The following is a 9140-nucleotide window of genomic DNA, read 5'->3' as shown; positions in this document are numbered from 1 at the left end:
TGTTACTATTAACCCCAGTTTACAGAGGGGAAAACTGAGTCAGAAAAAGATGAAATGATTTGCTTAAGTCAGAATGCTGGTATCTAAGGCAGGATTTGAACTTGGGTCTTCTTGTGTAATGGTAATAAGAATTTGAATTCTTCCCTGAATTTTGAATTTTTTTTTGAATTTTGAATTCTTCCCTGCCCCTTAATAGGCCAAATGCAATCACATGGAGTACATGGGGGAGGGGGAAGGGGAGAGGAGCTTGCTGAGAGGGTGGAACAGGAAGGAGCAGAGGAGAGATCCAGAACAACTGGGAGCAAACAGCATGGAGGCAGAGCAGCTAGTGTGAGTGAGAGAGGGCCATTTTTGCTTAAGGGGGGGCCTGTTTTGTTTTGAAGGCCTGATGAAGGGAAGAGTTAGGAATGTTGGTATTTACTGAATTGGTAATGTATACCAACTTCTTGGTTGCTATGATGGATTTGACTTTCTGGTGTTTGAATAAATGTTTTGGTTCTGCCTTCCATGTGGAGAGTCTTTTACATTTTGTGATTCACAACTACACTAGCATAGTCATAGCCACTGTGGGTCCTGTGAATATTGCATTGGCATTATATCCTGACTCCAAGTTCAGCCCTTTCCGCACTATCACCTACTAAAGACACACCCCATGGAGATCAGAGACAGAAAGGCAGGCCCCATATGAACAAAACAAGTGGAAGCTCACTTTTGAATAAATGAATTGGAAGCCAGGTGGGTATCCATCAATTGGGAAACAGCTAAAACCAAAACAAAACAATATATGAACATAATCTATTATTGCACCCTAAGAAAGAATGAATCTAATGAAATTAGTTGAATTTGATCAGTCTTATATGCACTGATAGAGGAAAGTGTTCAGAACCAGAAAAATCCTGCGCCTGAAGATTGCAAAATCAGTACTAGGAGCAGTTCAGGAATGAGTTTTAAGTTCAGAGGCCTGAGGGCGAAGGTGCCTCCTTCCTCTCAGCAATGAAATGGTGAACAATCTGTGCAGAATGCTACATCAATTGTTAGACATGATCAACATGTTGACTTGTTTTGTTTTAGTGTACTTTTTCTTTGAAGAATGAAGGGTTATATGGGGCAGGAGGAGAGGTGGCCTTGGAAACTGACATGATTACCTAAAAAATTAATAATAAATGTTTTTTAAAGAAAAATAAAAAGAACTGGGGACATAGGGAAGGGAAAACATGAAGTCTTGGTGACAGGCAATTTGTCTCACCCAATGGGTCAGCCTCTCTTTATGGTGGTGGTGGTGGGAGGCTAGCCAAGCTACCTCCTTGCTGTGGTATAGTTGCAAGACTATGGACCCCAACACATGTAGATCTGTGCTTTCATAAGCAGTTAGGTGGGTCAGTGAAGAGAATGGTAGGTCTGGAGTAAGGAACACCTGACTTCAAATTTGTTCTCAGATGCTTACTAGCCATGACTCTGTGCATGTCACTTAATCTCAATCTTTCTCAGTTTCCTCAATTGTAAAATGAGGGATAACAATGCATTTGCCTCCTAGGGTTGGGATTCAAATGAGATAATATTTGTAAAGAGCTTAGCATCATGCCTGGAACATATTAGGTGCTTAATAAATTCTCCTTCCTTCCTTCCTTCCTTCTTTCCTTCTTTCTTTCTTTCTTTCTTTCTTTCTTTCTTTCTTTCTTTCTTTCTTTCTTTCTTTCTTTCTTTCTTTCTTTCTTTCTTTCTTTCCTTCCTTCCTTCCTTCCTTCCTTCCTTCCTTCCTTCCTTCCTTCCTTCCTCCCTTCCTTCCTTGTTTATTTTTCCCTACCATACTGATGAAGGGGTCCTTCATGCTCTGGACCTCTGGTCCCAATCAAAATAACTTCTTCTGTGTCTCATTTTCACAGGCACCTGTCCTTAGCCAAGGGTTAGAAATCAAGAAATAATAAACTAGTTCACAAAGATCATGATGATTTGTAATGGCTTACAGTCATAGTTCTCCTCAGGGGAAATTGCATTTAACCAGGGATAATTACTAACAGAATCTTAGGATCTTAGCCTTGGAAGGCTAATCCAATCTTACCTCCTACCCCATGGACAGTGTCCAGGCTCTGATTGCAAATTTTCTGTAAGGAGAATCTCATTACTGGCATGGCAGACTTTATCCCATTTCTAGATAGCTCAAATAGTTCAGAAATGATTACTTATTACTAAGTCAAAACTTGCTTCCATGTGACTTCTACCTTCCTGTTCCAGAAGAAAGGAAACTCTTATAGTAAGATTTCTATGTGATGGGATAGAATGACTGGGGACACGGTGTGGGCTTTTTAAACAATTTTAAATTCCCACTAAAGAATACAGAACAAAGTCTATTAGAGCCAGAAAGACCAGAATATAAATGTTACAGCTGTAAGGAAAAGTAAAGGTTGTCAAACTTCTCATTGTACAACTGAGGAAACTAAAGATACCAAGTCTGTGGCCTTTTAATGCTCTCTAACTTAAATTTTTCAGACTATGAAATACATGCCTGCTTCATAGCCTTACAGAATCACCAGAAGCATAGTGTTGTTAAAATGATGAGCCCCCTTGTTTCACGGAGAAGACTGAGGGCATTATACAATTTCCCAGCCTGACCTCCTTCTCCTATTGAGTTCTGGGCCCACATATTCTCCAACTGTAGGGATACTCCCAGAACTATATGTACTGATGAACCAACTCTCTATTGTTTATCCATGAAATTTCATGTTTGTAATGCCAAGCAAAGGCAACTTCCCAAGGTTCAAAATACCAGCATAGGTGCTCTCCATTTTATTCAGTGACAAATTAAGAACAGACAGAATCAAAATATAGCATAATTCAAAATACAGCATTTACCAAGTGTGATTCAATAATCTCCAAGCACTACCCCACCCCTGGGCATTACATTCATTTAATCAATCACAAAGTCCCTCTTCTAAATACTACTCCACCCCTAGGCTGTACATTCATTTAGTCCACCACAAAGCCCCTCTTCTCAAATGGAGATTAGTTTCCAATCATAAGTAAAGTACATTCATTTGTTTAATCACAGAGCACAAAAAAAGGTCAAAAGTTCCCCACCCCTGGATTACAATTGATTCTACCCCCAGAGTTACAAAAAGCTTAAGCACAGCATTTAATACCCAAATGGAGGTCTTTTCTTTATCTTGACATGAGGCAAGTTCTCAGCAATCTTTGTTCCTGGGGAGACAAAGCTTAGCAAGGCCACAAGATACATTGCCAGTCCCTTCATTAATTCATTCTCTGTCTGCAGAACAGTCCTAGGATCCCTGAAAACATTAGCAAAACCCTCTTCCAGGATTTCTGTAAACATACAACAAGAAAATCCTTCTTCAGGGCTTCTGAACCAACAGAAAGGTTCCAGGACCTCTGCAACAAAAGCACTGTCCTTCACCAGTGGACAGAATTCACTCTCTGTCTGCAGAACAGTCTCAGGAGCTCTGAACCAACAGCAAGGTTCCCAGACCTCTGCACAACAGGACTGTCTTTCACCAGTGGACAAATCTGGCAAAACAACATCAAAACAGACAGACAAAGTACCAGCATAACAGCCATGTCTCCTCAGTCCTTGGCAGCTCTGGGTGGGAGCTCTCAAAAGTCCTGGGCAATTCAAAGTGGCCTTCAGCAATCCTCTCAGTCTCTCTCTGCCTCCAAGGTGCTGCTTCCAAAAAGTTCTTCTGCCTCTTTCTTTTCTTGTGTCTCTCTAAATTTACATCACCAGCTCCTCCCAGTTCAGCCCTCTCTTTTCACGTCAACAAGTCCATCCCACAAGTGGGATTCACAAGCTAGGGGTTTTAACACAATCAAACCAAAAACCAAGCCAATACAGGGGGATCTTTAAATTCAATTACTATTACAACGTTATAATCTGGTCCACAGGCATTCTTTCATCTACCTGGTGTTTTCTTCATTAATAGTTGGGCTGAAATCTATTGAGTAATTGTGGCTCTCATTTTGGAGATTTCACAAAGTTCTGATGCTTGATGCATTCAGCACAGATGCATTCAAGCATCTGGAGGACATCACAATCTGTAGGAAATCCCTCTCTCAATTTAGACTCTTTGCTAGGCATCTTCTTCAGTAGTTACAAAAAAGAGAAACATTTAGCAAGCATATGTCTCCCTGTTTTATGAATTGCTTGATATTAAATATCAGAAGATGGCTGAGAAAATTATTGCTATTTCATCTTTTGAAGAATCTTGGGTGATTTTGACCTATGGACTGGAGACAACTTTTTTTTTGGTGTAAAAAGGCATTTTAAGGCACTATTTTGCTCACTCAAATCAAATGCTACACTAACAATAACAGTAGTGAAATCTTGTCTTCTCTGCATCTTTAATTCAGTTATGTGACTGTGATGATGTGGGCTGCTATAAAATATGGTTTGAGAGCTGCCCCAAGGAAGTATTTGATGCATGAGTAGATCACCTTTGTAACCCAGGGTTCAAGCCTGGAGTATTTGCACAAGTCTCTCCTCATTGGAGCAGAGAAAGACTGATGAGTTGATGTGTCTGCTTGAGAGACATTCTTCTTCATTCCTGCTTCGAGAAAGAAGACACGTGGACATTGGTCCCTTTGGGACCAATTCTAAGGGAGAGAAAAACCTTTGGAAGGTATATGTGTAAAGGAAGGCAGTGTCACATTGTCATAAATATTTCACAGAGAGACAGTGTATCTAGAGGACCAGCCTCTGAATCAAGAAGACCTTAGTTCCATTTGATCTCTAATAAAATACATACCATGTGACCCTGGGCCGGTCACCTAACATCCCAGTGCCCCAGGCAATTAAGGCTATGCATTTCTGATCTGAAGTGGTAGGGGGGAACTCTCCAACCTAAAGTTGCCTAATTTAGTGAAACCTCATGTCTGTCTTCCTTCCCTTCTCAAAAAATTACCAAAAAAAAGGTTTTGTAGAGGTGTGAAAATAGAGAAAAACATTCCATGGTTAATGCCTTTTTTTGTTGTTAATACAGTCTATTTTGTCCTAAATGTTTGGTATCCTCACTTTCGTCTTAAAAATAAATCACTCCCTCCAAATTTTGTCTCCCTCAGCATGGATCCCTTCTGTGTACAGTTGGTCTCTTTGCCTTTTTTCTTTAATGCCATTTCTAATGTACTTGCTTGTGTACTCAGCAAAGATTGTGATATTAGAGATCAACTATGGTGGCTCTGCTGCCATTGATGGAGAGAAGAGTCTGTGATAGAAATTCTCTATTTTAAAATTTTCAACTCTGAATTTTCTCCCTCCCTGCACTAAGAAATGAAGGAAGACAAAATTTGTTACAAACATATATAGTCAAACAAAACAAATACCTGCATTAGCCATGTCCAAGAAAAAAAAAGACCCCAATCTTCACAATGAGTTCATTGTCTCTCCGTCAGGATGTGGGCAGCATGTTTTTGAATCTTCTGGAAATGTCGTTGGTCATTATGTTGCTCAGACCTCCCAAGTCTTTCAAAGTTGTTTGTCTAACCAAAATTGTTACAATATATTAATGAATGAAGTATTCTCTTGGTTCTGCTCATTTCATTCTGTTTGAGCTCATATAATCTTTTCAGGTTTCTTTAAAGCCATGGGATAGAAATGTCAATAGATCATTTCCATTGTTCATTTGTTTGTTACCTTCCATCCAGCTTTGTTGTCAAATGCTCTCAACATGTTTACTTAGTTGGGTCTTCTCTACGTTTCTTTCTCACTGTTTTATCAGGCAATACTTCTCTTGATCTTTCACCACTCTTCTCTGTGAGACTTTACAAACAAATCTATATTCTGAATTTGTCTTATTACTGAAAACATTAACAGTATAGGTACAAGGTTTCTGTGTATTCTACAGGTTTTGGGCTTCGCATTTCTTGCTCCTGAACCATTTCCACCATCCTTCTAGAAATCCAACTTTTCACTGACGCTGCTAAATATTACTGTATTTTGGGATCTTGCTTTGTTTGGCTTCATTTTTTGTCTAGTCCTTTGTTTTCATTGATGTAAGGAATACTTCATAAGGAAATTTCTTTTACTACTACAGATTGGCACCTTTTCTTCAATTTATAATCTTAGAGAGATGGCAACTTATTCAGGATCACACAACTAAAATGTGCCAGAGATGGCACTTGAATTCAGGTCTTCCCAACTCCAAAGTTGGCTCTCTGTCACAACAACACAATCTAGGGAATCAAAAAGAGTGTTAGAGACTGGCCCATTGGACTAAAGCTATAACCTGGGTGCCTAGAAGGTGCAGTTTCTCACCAGCAATACATGAAGTTACTTAAAAGAACTAGGGGAGGAAATGCTGCTGTCACCTCTGCTAGGAGATCAAGCATGCCTTAGAGTCATATTAACCCAAGGGACATTCCTCTTCCTACTAGCACTGGCACACTAGCCAATAGGTACTCTCAAATCAACCTAAAAGCTTAGTTGAACACAAACAGCATCTCAGGGACACACCTTTGATCTTGGTACACAAGGTCTCTTGGGAGAAGAGACTCTGGGACACTACCTGGTGAAAGGGAAGTAAAAAAGAGTTCTTCTCTCAGTGTACCAGATCCTACAGTTAGAGTCTAAGGCTATGTCTGGGCTATATACCACCAATGGAAGGAGTAGACAAGGTCTGGCAGGAAGGACCTCTCCTAATGTGTGTGGCTGGTGGGGATAGGTGACGAAGCATGCCATTTGGTAATTTACTATACTTTTTAATCTAATTCTTCTGCTCAGTGGGTACTAAGCTCAGTTGCTTGACTATCCCAGGTAACCAGGACAAAGCCGTAGTTAACAGCTCTGCTAATACCCTGTTTTAAATCCTTTCCAGTGCTAGCTATATTCTGTGTTCTAACTTCCTTTTAAGCTTTAGAATTCTATGATCCCAAGTATTCTATATTTCAGATGTGTGCTTCCATACAAATTATTAATGACTGTTCCCTAACTCATATATTAAAACTAATTTCACATTATTCTTAGAGGAAATACTCTTGTCATCTACACCCCTTTGGGAAATAGCTGAACTCTCTAAAAATGTGGCCAGGGGAATTGGAAAAAATAACCACAGCATGCAAATTTTGTTCAATTTGATATTTTCCCTCTTTCTTCCATGTCCCCAACATAACCTGAGTATTATGTTAATATTTTTGGCTTGTGCTCGCACATCTCCTATTGGAAACCTTGGCAGTATTATATAAAGAAAAGAAAATAACACTTGGATCTGACCTTGGTGATAAGGAGGAAGGAAATACAGATAGAAATTTAATTCAGGTTAAATCTGAAACTACCAGGATTGGAAAAATTATCTTAATGGAAGAATTTTATTGGCAGAAAGTTGAAAGCATCTAGCCAGTAAAAATAAGATATTTACGAGCCATTCAGCATCTTAGAGAACATGACCAGAATTTCATTTGGCAGGAAGTGTATTAATCTCAAGCACTATCTCTGGACAGTTCAAATTCTACCTCTGTCATTTCTTATCAATGGGACCTTGAGCATCTCATTAAACTTCCTTGGGCCTCGAGTTTTCTCATTAGTAAAATTTAGGTATTGAACTGGATATGGCCTCTAAGGTCCCTTCCAGCTCTAGAACTATGACCATATGACCTCATCCAGGGTAAAAATTTGATTGATCAGGAGACAAATCCTAGTCCTACTTCTCACTCTATGACTTATGGTAGAACTACTTATCGTTGTTTTGGAGTCATTCTTTTTTTTTTTTTCTGAGTTTGTGTATTGAAGTGTCACCATAATAGCTTTTATAAGTGAGACTTTTTTTTTTTAATTGCTCATCTTCCTGACTTTGGACTTTTCTGTTAGGCTTAGGATATATGCATTTTTGGAGGGAGTGCCTGGGCTAGTCCTACCCTTACTTTCTTGGGGTATTGAGGATGGTAATATTCCAGTAACTCAGGGATAGTTTAGGCTGAGTACTTACAAGCTCTCAGTGCTCCCATAGCAGTCTGATCTTGGGCAAAGTACTATTTCTACTTTTCTTGTCTAAGCGCTGGATCTGGGTTTGGGTCTGAACAATATGCCTGTGGGCCTGCCTCATTTAGAATTGTAGTGGAAAGCTGATAAACTCAGTCACTATCTGCCATCTGGAAAGCTCTGCCCTGCCAGTTCAGTCCTGGGGTCCAAGTTACCAGGTGCTACTTGCTTCTGAAATTGCTCCTCTCTTAGTACATAACCTAGGTCCCATAACCACTCCTTCCCCTGGAATGTCACCCACCAGGTCTGTCCTGGATCAACAACGTGAAGTTAGATAGTGAGCAACAGAGCTGCCAGTTGGCCAGTGAGCAGCATCTTAAACAACGTTGGGATTCTCTAGGCTCAATCCAGGACATTTTTTTTGCTCTGGTGTATAACCCTTATAGCTGGCTAGACCCCATTCCCCAAATCCACAGACCTGTCTACCTCTCCATGCCATCTTGGGATAGAAAAATGAGTGAATCTTTTTTCTTGGATTTCTGGATTGGCACTTGGTCCGGGGCACTTTCTCAATCAGTTTGGAGGAGTTATGAGTGTATGAAGAGCTCATTGTTCTTCATGTTACTTCGCCATGTTGGATCCCTTTCTCTTTCTTTTATGGCTCTATTCTGTCTCATTCGGTGAACTCATCACTTCCATAGTTCAACTAGGATTTGTTGTTTTTTGCTGTTCAGTTTTTTCAGTCATGTCCGACTGTTTGTGTCCCCATTTAGGGTTTTCTTGGCAGATACTGGAGTGGTTTTCAATTTCCTTCCATGGTTTATTTTATAGGTGAGGAAACTGAGACAAATGGGGTTCAGTGACTTGCCCAGGGGTGCTTTGTCCACTGTAACAGATCTCTATACAGATGACTTCTAGATCTATAAAGTAATCTGAGCTATAGTCATGCATCTCTGACTTCCTCTTAGACATTTAAAACCTGGATACCCTATAGTCATATAAAACTCAAAATACTCAAAACAGAACTCATTATCTTTCTTCTTGATCCCTCTCCTCTTTCCAAACTTCCCTATTACTGTCCAGGGCATCTTCTTTCCATCCCCACCCCTTTGATATATCTAATCTTGTCGTTTCTATCTTTATGACATTTCTGGTACACACCAACTTTCTCTCACTCAAAGAGCTACCGTGTTTCCCCGATAATAAGACACTGTCTTATTAT

General features: G+C 39.8%; 1 protein-coding gene across 1 annotated transcript in view; it reads left to right on the top strand.

The window, feature by feature from the left end:
- The first annotated feature begins 214 nt into the window (after nucleotides 1-214).
- The window catches only part of AFAP1 (actin filament associated protein 1), a 271615-nt gene continuing 262689 nt past the window's right edge, over nucleotides 215-9140 (top strand). Inside the window, exon 1 of the mRNA XM_069070333.1 lies at nucleotides 215-226. The gene's annotated coding sequence lies outside the window, so the exon portion shown is untranslated. The remainder of the gene's footprint in view (nucleotides 227-9140) is intronic.

This window comes from Petaurus breviceps, unplaced genomic scaffold (assembly GCF_028583685.1).
Source record: "Petaurus breviceps papuanus isolate PSGF00001 unplaced genomic scaffold, PetGlider_PUasm1.0 140, whole genome shotgun sequence".
In the NCBI taxonomy this organism is placed as follows: Eukaryota; Metazoa; Chordata; class Mammalia; order Diprotodontia; family Petauridae; genus Petaurus; species Petaurus breviceps.
This window is presented reverse-complemented; position numbering and strand designations above follow the sequence as displayed.